We start from the raw sequence: 14,195 nt of genomic DNA, 5'->3' as shown, positions 1-14,195 counted from the left end.
AACCATGGTATATCGTCATAAGGAGACATGGCATATCATACACATGGACATATCATGGAACATAACATAATCATATCTAACCATGGTATATCATAAATCATCATAAGGTATATGCAATATGATTTTGGAAAACATGTATCCGAAAAACATGTGTATGTCTCATGATCTTAAAACCATTTCTTCTTACATATATAGTTGAACATAATCTCAACTTAAAGGGGATCCCGGCTATGTACCACTTACATATTGCGCGCAACCTATGTAGGTCCAAGGTAGCAAGTCTTGAACCCTACAAGGCAAACATACTAGGCCCGAGTCTTACTCCATCGACCTAGGGGCACTTAGGAGCCCATCCCTAACGAGGCCCGAGTCTTATTCCATCGACCCCGGGGCGCTTATGGAACCCACCCTTGGTACAAGCCACATAAAGTAAAGTACATGTCATACTTATACATATCATACATCATAAAGGCATGCATCACTTAGGCACACATCATATCATAAAAGTATGCATCACTTAGGCATACATCATGTCATAAAAGTATGCATCACTTAGGCATACATCATATCATAAAAGTATGCATCACTTAGGCATACATCATGTCATAAAGGTATGCATCACTTAGGCATACATCATACCATAAAAGTATGCATCACTTAGGCATACATCATATCATCACAATATGCATCACTTAGGCATAGATCATAAAAACATGCATATCTTAAGCATAAAGCATATCATCAAGCATGCATAATTTAACCACATAGCATATCATGAAAGCATGCATATTTTAAGCACTAAACATAGCATCAAAGCATGCATAATTTAACCACATATCATAACATAAGCATGCAAATTTTTAGCTCATATCATATCATCAAAGCATGTAAAATTTACCCACATATCATAACATAAAGCATGCATATTTTGAACTCATAACATATCGTAGAAATTCTCATCTTGTATAGCTCACAAGCATACATGTCTAAGCATAAAAGTGTATCATGTGCTCATCCAATCATAAGGAACAATGTAACATGATTAATTTGGGTACTAAGCTTCCTAATCCTTTGGGTTCTTATCTTGGCCGAAACCCTCTTAGGTGCCAATTCAGGTTTTAAACAACATCCAAGCATGTAGAACCTAATTCATCCACATATCATTTTCATAGGAAGTATTATAAACAAGATTTACTTGGACTCTAAGTTCTCCAAGTCCTTAAACCTCATTTGGCCGAACCTTAACAAGTGTGAAACAAGGTTCTAAATGACATAAAGCATGGAAACCTTAACCATATTTATAGCATTTGTTTCAAGGAATATGGTAAGCACAATTGAGTTAGTTCCTAAATCCTTTAAGCCCTTAAAATTATGTCATGGACGAAACTTACAAGTACTCATTTAGGTTTTCAAGCAAGCATACAAGCATGTGAACTTACTCTAACATCATGTATAAATTTATAAATGGCATCATACAAGTGGTCATGGCCGAAACTTCCCTTAGCATCAATTTAGGTCACTAACAACATATAGCATGTGAATTTTTAGCTTTCTACATTTCATATTCCATGGAGAGTGACATGAGCATGTTCAATGTAAGTTCTAGGGTTTCTAAGGCATGTATCCCTTCATGGCCGAGACTTTAAGGTGTCCATTTGAATCATAGTTAAATATATAAGCATGTGAACACAATCAACTTGTTATCTCAATTTCATAAGATGCATCTTTAACACATGAGGTCTAAATTTTAAGGTTTCTCGATCTTTAAACCCTACATGGCCGAACCTCATCAAGCATGGAATTTGTTCAAATGGCATAAAAGCATAGAAAGTCATAACACATTTCATAACATGTATAAAAGTCAAGCACTATAAGCATACATTTAAATTGTTTCTTAGGTTTCCTAGGTGTTTCCTTTCTTTATCTCATAGCATATGTTTGGCCGAAACCTTCCATGTCTTTAAACTAGGTTTTAGGTGGCCTAAAGTATGAAAACCTAAACAAGTTTTATGGCAAAAACATCAAAGGAACTATACATATAAGTTTGGTTCACAAACAAGCTAGGACCCTTGTGGTCATAATTATCATATATCATGCAACCAATTTTCCTATACTCTAATTAAGCATGGGAGCATCAAACAACTTTCATATCTTATTGTCATGGAGGTTTTGAGCATGTTAAAAAAATCTGTTTAAGCTATTCTAAACCATCCACCTTACCATGGCCGAAACATTAAAAGTGATGTTCATGAGTTTCTATCAACATACAAGCATGCAACTCTTTAAGAAACTCTATATTCTATCATATAAACATGGTGAGTTTAAATTCAAAGTCTTCCTAACCCTAAACCCTTCCTTGGCCGAAACTTGTGAGTGGGGTACTTTTGGTTCCAAGTAACCTTCAAGTATGAAAACAATAATGGATCCTTAACCATTTATTTAGAGGGTTTTGTGCAAGTTAGGTAAACAAATAAATTCCCTAGCCCTTATAAAACCTTTTTGGCCGAAACTCTAGGGTTAGGTACATCTCTAATCCAGCATCACATATATATAAAAATATGAGAGAAAACCTTCTTACAAAGCATAGAAAAATTATCATGAATCAAGGCTTATATTAAACATTCCTAGGATCAACAAGTCCTTTCTTTGGCCGAATTTTCACAACTTTGTTTCTAGGTTTTAAAATCCTCATAAAATCCAAAAACACATTAAAACCACTTGTACCACAGGTGAGGGGATACTTACATCCTTTTCGCTTGTCGTTCTAAAGTGTGGTGATGGAAGAAAGGGTCTCTTCTTCTTGTTCTCCTCCTTTGATTTCCCTTGGTAGCCTTCCTTGTATCCTAGGAGGAACCTTGTTTTGGGGGCTGAAAATGGAGGAGAGGGGGCTGAGGCTCTCGGTGATGGAGAGGAGAGAATGAGAGAAATGAGAGAAAAATAAAAATCTTCTCTTTACATGCTCCCTTTTATGTTAAGGGGAAAGAGGTAGCAAAATTGGTTTTTGCTTTCCTTCTCCCTTAGCCCCTTTTTTTCCATTTTCTTTTTATTTTATTTATTTATTTGTTCTCATCATTCATGATGAAACAAGGGGGAATGAATCCCCTTAATTTTCCTCTTTAAGTCACGGCAAAGGGAGAGGAAGAGGGAGAGAAAAGAAGGAAGGCAAGTTGCCTTTCTCTTGCTCTTTTCTTGCTTTCTTTTGGCTAGCTTTTACTCTCATCCTTATCATGAGTTTCCCTCCTTTGCTATCAATATTTCATTCCTATCCCAACTGGTTATTACCCATTAATCCCATCATTTACATCATGAGAGGTTCAAGGTTCAATCCTTGACCACTCCCTATTTTTATTTCTTTTTATTTCTTTTTGGTTCAACATTCTACTAATATTTTTCTAAGGCAAATTCATCATTCTCATATTTATCTTAAAAGCTTAGTGGGTGTTACAGTACCCCGTACCACATAAAAAGTTCATCCTCGAACTTTAAAATAGCTCCGGGTACCTTTGTTTCATATCGTCCTCGCGTTCCCAGGTGGCTTCTTCAAATCGTTGATTCCGCCATAGAACCTTTACTAAGGGTATTTCTTTGTTCCTTAACCTCTTGACTTCTCGGTCCAAGATCTGAATAGGTCTACTTTCGTAACTTAGGTCCTCTTGAACCTGTACCGACTGTGGCTCAATTACTTGATCTGTGCTGGGAGTACACTTCTTGAGCATCGATACATGGAACACATTGTGAATAGCTGCCATGTCTGGAGGTAGTTCTAGTCTGTATGCGACTTGGCCCACTCTTTCTAAAATCTGGTACGGTCCTACGTATCGTGGGCTTAACTTGCTCCTCTTTCCGAATCTCATTATCCCTTTCATGGGGGATACCTTAAGGAATACCAAATCTCCGACGTTGAATTTTATCGGCATAATTCTTCTGCCGACTCTGAGCAGTTTCTATTCATTGGCGGATCTTCTGTATAGCTCGGGTGGTGTCATCAATAAGTTCCGTTCGGAGCCCCATTTCCTTCTTTTCACCACTTTCATACCAGCATATAGGGGATCTACACTTCCTCCCATACAGAGCTTCGTAAGGTGCCATTCTAATAGTAGCTTGGTAACTATTATTGTAGGCGAATTCTGCCAGGTATAAATATCGGCACCAGCTTCCCTTGAAGTCCAAGGCACAAGCTCTTAACATATCTTCTAATATTTGGTTCACTCTTTCAGTTTGCCCATCGGTCTGAGGGTGGAAAGCTGTACTAAATAACAACTTCATGCCGAGGGTCTTCTGAACGCACTCCCAAAAGTGTGAAACAAAACGACCGTCTCTATCAGAAATAATGGTCTTAGGAATACCATGTAGCCGAATGATTTCCTTAACATATAACTGAGCTAGTTGTTCAGTTGAATAAGTCATTTTGATCGCCAAAAAGTGTGCGGACTTCGTCAATCTGTCTACAATCACCCATATAGCGTCATATCCGTTTGTCGTCCTGGGAAGACCCGAAATGAAATCCATAGAGATTTCTTCCCATTTCCATTCTGGAATTTGGACAGGCTGTAGTAATCCACCCGGTCTCTGGTGTTCAGCTTTTACCCTTTGGCAGGTCAGGCATAGATCATAGAAACATGCATATCTTAAGCATAAAGCATATCATCAAGCATGCATAATTTAACCACATAACATATCATGAAAGCATGCATATTTTAAGCACTAAACATAGCATCAAAGCATGCATAATTTAACCACATATCATAACATAAGCATGCATCACTTAGGCATACATCATACCATAAAAGTATGCATCACTTAGGCATACATCATATCATAACAATATGCATCACTTAGGCATAGATCATAAAAACATGCATATCTTAAGCATAAAGCATATCATCAAGCATGCATAATTTAACCACATAGCATATCATGAAAGCATGCATATTTTAAGCTCATATCATATCATCAAAGCATGTAAAATTTACCCACATATCATAACATAAAACATGCATATTTTGAACTCATAACATATCGTAGAATTTCTCATCTTGTATAGTTCACAAGCATACATGTCTAAGCATAAAAGTGTATCATGTGTTCATCCAATCATAAGGAACAATGTAACATGATTAATTGGGGTACTAAGCTTCCTAATCCCTTGGGTTCTTATCTTGGCCGAAACCCTCTTAGGTGCCAATTTAGGTTTTAAACAACATCCAAGCATGTAGAACCTAATTCATCCACATATCATTCTCATAGGAAGTATTATAAACAAGATTTACTTGGACTCTAAGTTCTCCAAGTCCTTAAACCTCATTTGGCTGAACCTTAACAAGTGTGAAATAAGGTTCTAAATGACATAAAGCATGGAAACCTTAACCATATTTATAGCATTTGTTTCAAGGAATATGGTAAGCACAATTGAGTTAGTTCCTAAATCCTTTAAGCCCTTAAAATTATGTCATGGCCGAAACTTACAAGTACTCATTTAGGTTTTCAAGCAAGCATACAAGCATGTGAACTTACTCTAACATCATGTATAAATTTATAAATGGCATCATACAAGTGGTCATGGCCGAAACTTCCCTTAGCATCAATTTAGGTCACTAACAACATATAGCATGTGAATTTTTAGCTTTCTACATTTCATATTTCATGGAGAGTGACATGAGCATGTTCAATGTAAGTTCTAGGGTTTCTAAAGCATGTATCCCTTCATGGCCGAGACTATAAGGTGTCCATTTGAATCATAGTTAAATATATAAGCATGTGAACACAATCAACATGTTATCTCAATTTCATAAGAAGCATCTTTAACACATGAGGTCTAAATTTTAAGGTTTCTAGGTCTTTAAACCCTACATGGCCGAACCTCATCAAGCATGGAATTTGTTCAAATGGCATAAAAGCATAGAAAGTCATAACACATTTCATAACATGTATAAAAGTCAAGCACTATAAGCATACATTTAAATTGTGTCTTAGGTTTCCTAGGTTTTTCCTTTCTTTATCTCATAACATATGTTTGGCCGAAACCTTCCAAGTCTTTAAACTAGGTTTTAGGTGGCCTAAAGTATGGAAAATCTAAACAAGTTTTATGGCAAAAATATCAAAGAAACTATACATATAAGTTTGGTTCACAAACAAGCTAGGACCCTTGTAGTCATAATTATCATATATCATGCAACCAATTTTCCTATACTCTAATTAAGCATGGGAGCATCAAACAACTTTCATATCTTATTGACATGGAGGTTTTGAGCATGTTAAAAATCTGTTTAAGCTATTCTAAAGCATGCACCTTACCATGGCCGAAACATTAAAAGTGATGTTCATGAGTTTCTATCAACATACAAGCATGCAACTCTTTAAGAAACTCTATATTCTATCATATAAGCATGGTGAGTTTAAATTCAAAGTCTTCCTAACCCTAAATCCTTCCTTGGCCGAAACTTGTGAGTGGGGTACTTTTGGTCCCAAGTAACCTTCAAGTATGAAAACAATAATAGATCCTTAACCATTTATTTAGAGGGTTTTGTGCAAGTTAGGTAAACAAATAAATTCCCTAGCCCTTATAAAACCTTTTTGGCCGAAACTCTAGGGTTAGGTACATCTCTAATCCAGCATCACATATATATAAAAATATGAGAGAAAACCTTCTTACAAAGCATAGAAAAATTATCATGAATCAAGGCTTATATTAAACATTCCTAGGATCAACAAGTCCTTTCTTTGGCCGAATTTTCACAACTTTGTTTCTAGGTTTTAAAATCCTCATAAAATCCAAAAACACATTAAAACAACTTGTACCACAGGTGAGGGGATACTTACTTCCTTTTCGCTTGTGGTTCTAAAGTGTGGTGATGGAAGAAAGGGTCTCTTCTTCTTGTTCTCCTCCTTTGATTTCCTTTGGTAGCCTTCCTTGTATCCTAGGAGGAACCTTGTTTTGGGGGCCGAAAATGGAGGAGAGGGGGCTGAGGCTCTCGGTGGTGGAGAGGAGAGAATGAGAGAAAAAATAAAATCTTCTCTCTACATGCTCCCTTTTATGTTAAGGGGGAAGAGGTAGCAAAATTGGTTTTTGCTTTCCTTCTCCCTTAGCCCCTTTTTTTCCATTTTATTTTTATTTTATTTATTTATTTATTCTCATCATTCATGATGAAACAAGGGGGAATGAATCCCCTTAATTGTCCTCTTGAAGTCTCGGCAAAAGGGAGAGGAAGAGGGAGAGAAAAGAAGGAAGGCAAGTTGCCTTTCTCTTGCTCTTTTCTTGCTTTCTTTTGGCTAGCTTTTACTCTCATCCTTATCATGAGTTTCCCTCCTTTGCTATCAATATATCATTCCTATCCCAACTGGTTATTACCCATTAATCCTATCATTTACATCATGAGAGGTTCAAGGTTCAATCCTTGACCACTCTCTATTTTTATTTCTTTTTGGTTCAACATTCTACTAATATTTTTCTAAGACAAATTCATCATTCTCATATTTATCTTAAAAGCTTAGTGGGTGTTACAGTTTCGGCCAAGGTGGGTTTAAAACCCTAGGAAGCATAGAACCTAAAATCACATATGCTTATGATGTTCCCTATGTTAAATGTTATGGAAATGAATGTGGGTTCATTTGCTTGTATGATTTCATGAAACCTAAGTGAGCCTATGCATGTTTCGGCCACCCTTAGTGGGTTGAGAATTTAGACTAAGTTTTGACTCAATATGTACTTCCCTTGCCATGACATGAATTAGAAGATGTTAACTTGTGAACCATGCATGATTATGTTTTCTTTTTGTGTCATATTGCTCATTTGAATATGCTTATGAACCATGCATGAGAATGATATCTAAAAATGGCTATGTGCCCAAATATGATGGCTATGTGCCCAAATATGATAGCTATGTGGCCAAGACAAGTATGATGGCTGTGTGCCCAAGTATGCATGGCTATGTGCCCATTTATGCATACCTTATGAATGACATGAATATGATATGTTATGAATGACATGAACATGATATGCTATGAATGACATGATTATGATATGCTATGAATAACATGAATATGATATGTCATGAATGACATGAACATGATATGCTATGAATGACATGAATAAGATATGCTATGAACGACATAATTATGTTATGAAATGATAGAGATATGATATGGCATGTATTTTACTTTGAATGGCTTGTACCAAAAGGGTGGGCTCCTCATGCGCCCCTAGGTCGAATTACGGGCCTAGTAAAGGGTGGGCTCCTTACGTGCCCCTAGGTCGAGCTACGGGCCTAGTTTCCTAGTAGGTTCAAGACTAGCTACCTTGGGTCTACTTAGGATGCGCACATTATGTATGTATGTGGTACTAAGCCGGGCCCCTTTCATGTTGAGATTATTTTCAAGTACTATATGATATTGTTTTAAGACATCCCACCCATGACATAAATCATGTTTTGAAAGGCATATTGTACATGACATTTCTCATGTTTTAAAGGACATCTTGCATCCATGCTCATGATATGATGATTTACTCATGCTATGATGTACACTTATGTTATGATATGATCTATACCATGATATGATGATTTACTCATGCTATGATGTACACTTATGTTATGATATGATCTATACCATGATATGATGATTTACTCATGCTATGATGTACACTTATGTTATGATATGATCTATACCATGATATGATGATTTTCTTATGTTATGTTAGTACCTCCATGCTATGATATGAACTATACCATGATATGATGATTTCTTATGTTATGATGTGATTCATGCTAGGATATGATGTTACATGTATTATGATAAGATTTATGCCATAATATGTTGTCTACCTTACGTTATGTTATTATTGAGATTCATGCCATGATATGATATGTTTTAATTTCATGATGAGATGAGCATCAATTACTCTAAGGTATGATTTGATGATGTTGCATGATTATGTTGGTTTTTGTGAGTAGGAAAGGATCTCACTAAGCCTTGAGTGCTTACAGATACTTTTCCTTGTACCACAGATAAAGGTAAAGAATGGAGAAACTAGAGGAGCAGCGGGAAGGGGCAAGAGATGTGTGATGGTGACTTGGCTAAAGAAATAAAATGACCTGCTGAAATGAACTTAGAATAATATTTTATGTCATGTGATGTCTTTTATGATTCCTTATGCATGTGCTAGAAATGGATACTATGACTATTTAAGTTGAACCATGTTATTTCATATTCATATGCTTGGTATGTCTTCCGCTGTATGTATGTATGAATGTTTAAATTTACTAAGTCTAAGGGTAAGAAAGTAACCCCGCCCTCACTAGGCAGGAGTGGTAGTAAAGGGGCGGGCGTTACAACTTATGCTCCTAAATGGGTTTAGGGGCGTTGCCAACGTTACAAGAACCTATAGGGTCACACACTAAGGACAATTAGATGGAGATTAGGTTCATATGATGAACCAAGAGGATTAGATTCATTTGATGAATCAAATTGGATTAAGAGTAATCCTAATTGGGCTAATTGAGTTGGACTCAAGTTGATTCATGTGTTCAATGAGTCTAATTTAGATTATGACCCATTGAATCAATTTAATTAAACTGTTGGGTTTTTCGGGCTGTGAAAACCGTTTTTTCGCGTCGCGATAACCCCGAAGCCCCAAGCCACCGGATTCGTGCGAAGTAGAAATAAAACAAAAATACGAGTACGAGTTTCGGTGGCTTGGGGCTTCGGGGTTTCCGCGACACGAAAAAGCGATTTTCGTGACCCGAAAAACCCAACAGTGGTATCAGAGCCACGTGCGAAGACTTGTACGAGTTTATTTTTGATTTTTATGAAAATATAGCTTCTGTGATTTTCTGTAAATTTAAGTTTTTATGGATTTTTATGAGTAATTTTCTCGTAGAAGCGAAGCACAAGTGTTTCGACACTTGTAGGCTTCGACTACCAAGAAGTTTTTTCTGAAATGGTAAGGTTTAGCCCCAAAACTTTTTGGGACAGCGGGCTAAGGTGCTGTAGGATCGCTAAGGAACCCTCGCGATGGTTATATCATGGGTAGGGGCACTGCCCCTGGCCCCGCAAGGGGATTCGTTCCGCGATTGCGCCCGAAAACCGCTAAACGGGACCGCCGGGAATTTTTACTCGTAAAATTGGTATTAAAATTGCAGAAAATTATAGAAAATACATAATTTAGACTTATGTATAATTTTTGATAGTCATGGCCCAAAAGACCCAATTGGATTGGAATAAATGTGTTGTAATTCATAATACGGCCTGCACGCCGTGATGTGATGTGCGTGTTGTATTTTTATTCGCGACCTGCGCGTCGTGCCTTTCTCTATTTTATATTCTTGTTGTAAATTAGTTTAGACTCGAATGTAACTCGAGTTTCAAAATTGTAATGTACAAAATTGGAGCGGTGGAAGGTCCACTCGAGACGGAGTTACGAGGAGGGCGCGAGCAACACAAGGTGGTGAAAGGGAGGAGCTTGAGAAGCTGTTGACCCTAGGTTGACCAATCCGATCTTCTCATTGGCTTGAGAAGATCGTAGTAGGGCCATGACTAATCACAAACTAATTTAATTAATTGCTTGTGTATATGTGATGCATGATTAAGTAATTAATTAGTGCCTAACGATTAGATTAGATCTAAGTCGTGCACATGATGCACCCTTCGATTAGATTAGATCTATCGAGTATATGATATGCATCATCGTTTAGATTAGATCTAAATCACGTCAACTCTAATGCCTACCGTGTCGTGATACCTATCACTACCTCGATCACATGTGTTGTTGAATCTGCCAAAGCAGAGCAACACATATTATCTTGGTAGGGTACGGAGGGACAATCTTGGTCCCGCTTATCAACGCATGGGTGAATAAAAACTCAATTAGATTGAGTATTCCTAGTTAACTCGGTTGGATCGAATACAACTATAGGCATTCTTCCAATGGTTGGAAAGATAGGACATAAATCACATTTATCCAAAGTACATAACTCCTTATGTAGGGAACTATGGTGACTTCAGGTCCAAGGACTAGTAGTTATACTAATAGCCACATGAGAAAGTATATGACACTCATATAACGATCCATGATACTTTCTCATGGCGGGTCATTCAGTATACATTCTCCAATGCATATCCATGTGTCAACTTGATATCTTTATATCCATGACTTGTGAGATCAAGTCATCGAGTTGACCTACATGCTAGTCTTATTGCATTAACATTGTCCCTGAATGTTAATACTCGACTAGGAATGATTAAGAGTAGTGTTCCCTATATCATCTCACTATCGATTCAACCAATCGATTGATATAGGTAAGAACCTTCTACTCAAAGACGCTATTATACTTAGTTTATTTGGCACCAATACAAGTAAGTATAATAACCAAAAAACAAATGCCTTTATTTATATAAGAATATGATACAACAAGTCCATAATACAATCATCAAATGATTGCCTCTAGGGCTCTAACTAACAATCTCCCACTAGCACTAGTGTCAATCAGTGTAGGCTCTAAGCCCCAATGACCTAGTGTGACCATCATGCTTCCTCTGTGCCAAAGCCTTGGTCAAGGGATCTGCGATGTTAGCCTCTGTAGTTACTCTGCAAATCTTCACATCTCCTCTCTCGATAATCTCTAGAATGAGATGGAAGCGTCGTAGTATGTGTTTGGTCCACTGGTGTGAGCGAGGTTCCTTAGCCTGTGCTATAGCTCCATTGTTGTCACAATAGAGCTCAATAGGGTCAGCGATACTAGGAACCACCCCAAGTTCAGTGATGAACTTGCGGATCCAAACTGCCTCCTTTGCTGCCTCTGATGCAGCAATGTACTCGGCCTATGTCGTAGAATCAGCGACTGTATCCTGCTTCGAACTCTTCCAGCTAACAGCACCACCATTAATGCAAAACACGAACCCTGACTGCGATCGATAATCATCCTGGTCGGTTTGGAAGCTAGCATCACTGTAACCCTTTACAGCTAGCTCATCATTGCCTCCATATATCAAGAAATATTCTTTAGTCCTTCTTAAGTACTTAAGAATATTCTTGACCGTTATCCAGTAACTTTCACCTGGATCTGACTGGTATCTGCTCGTCATGCTCAAAGCATACGAGACATCAAGACGAGTACATAGCATGGCGTACATGATAGATCCTATGGCTGAGGCATAAGGGATCTGATCCATGCGGTCTCTCTCCTCTCTAGAAGAGGGACCTTGAGTCTTCGAAAGACTCACGCCATGTGACATCAGCAGAAATCCCTTCTTGGAGTTCTGCATGGCAAAACGAAGGAGTACCTTGTCAATATATGTAATTTAACTTAGGTCAAGCAATCTCTTAGATCTATCTCTATAGATCTGTATCCCTAGAATGCGGGATGCTTCACCTAAATCCTTCATTGAGAAACAACTCCCTAGTCAGGTCTTGACAGACTGAAGCATCTTTCCCAATGAGTAGTATGTCATCCACATACAATATGAGGAAGACAACTATATCCCCTACAACCTTCTTGTAGACACAAGGTTCATCTTCATTCTTAATGAAATCAAATTGTTTGATTGCATCATCGAATCGAAGATTCCAGCTCCGAGAAGCTTGCTTTAGTCCATAAATGGACCTATGCAACTTGCATACTCTGCCAGTATGCTGTGGATCTACAAAACCCTCAGGTTGTGTCATGTACACATCCTCGAGCAGGTTTCCATTCAGAAATGCAGTTTTGACATCTATCTGTTATATCTCATAGTCATGGAAAGCTGCAATAGCAAGCATGATCCGAATGGACTTAAACATCGCTACTGGAGAAAAGGTTTCATCATAGTCAATACCATGAATCTGCTTGAAACCTTTAGCTACCAAGCGACCCTTATAGATAAGTCCATCCATGTTAGTCTTTCTCTTAAAGACCCACTTACACCCAATGGGTTTTACCCCTTCAGGTGGATCAACCAAAGTCCATACTTGGTTGGTGTACATGGATTCCATTTCGGATCTCATGGCCTCTATCCATTTCTCAGAATCTGGTCTTATCACAACTTCCTGATAGGTGGTAGGCTCATCATCTATGAGCACAACATCATCATGGTCAGACAAGAGAAATGAGTATCTCTCAGGCTGACGACGTACCCTATCAGACCTGCGAAGAGATATGTCTACTTGAACTGGTTGTTGTTCCTCAACTCCTTGTGGAACAACATCATCCACAACACTGGCGTTTTCCATCACTGTCTTCAGTGTGCTCCAACTCTAGCTACTGTCATCTTTAGCCACCACCATCGGGTTGAGTTGTCACATCTATCTTGCTTCTTATTCCGCTGTGCCTCTGGTCCTCCAATAGCACCACTCCTTGCAAAGATACGATCCGCGACAAATATAGAATTTTACATATATCGATCCTATATTCCATAAATGAATGTACATGTATTCTAGATCGAACAGAAAATAAAATTCTAAAATGAATACAGCTCCTGCTGTATTTGATACATATAATCATGCACACAAAATAATGCCCTTGACATGTCCAAGGGTCCAATCACACACAATATCTATATGCCATAATAGTTGGAGCCTGCAACCACAAAGTTAGCACATCCTACTATTATCCTGCCTAAATTATGTATGGCATGTGCATAATCTATTTGAAAACCAAACACACAGAGGCAAACCCTAGCTCTGATACTAATTGTTGGTTGGTCCTAGGAAGATCGTACCGGCTCCACTGTACAAAAATTTTGTACAAGTGTCGAACATTTTCCTAAACAACCTATTGTGTTCTTTAGAAATTAAATTAGGAATCGCAAACAGAACTTAACATTATTGATTCCAAATTTAAATTATCTGTTCTTAATGATTAGACTTGGATCACAAGCGAAACTTAACACTATTGATCCAAATCCACCTATGTTATAAATTCAATTAAATATTAATTTTCAAAATTGGCTTCCAGGTTAAACATGGCGAGGCACTACGCCTTCTTGGATATGGGAGCAACCACCACTTCCTAGACAAAGCCTTTTAAGGAAAGCTAATATTTAATTTCCTTATATAACTCTATGTTTAACCAAAAGGAATAATCGAATCACAAATTTGAAAAATAAAGAAAAACACAAACACGAATTTCTAATTCAAAAAACCAGATCTAATGCCTCTTGTGTTTGGAATTCATACAAAGAAAAATAACTAGCATGATGCAGAAAATAATTGCTAATTATACCTT

The sequence above is a fragment of the Zingiber officinale genome, chromosome 8A (genome assembly GCF_018446385.1).
Source record: "Zingiber officinale cultivar Zhangliang chromosome 8A, Zo_v1.1, whole genome shotgun sequence".
Taxonomy (NCBI): Eukaryota; Viridiplantae; Streptophyta; class Magnoliopsida; order Zingiberales; family Zingiberaceae; genus Zingiber; species Zingiber officinale.
Note: the sequence above shows the minus strand (reverse complement) of the source record.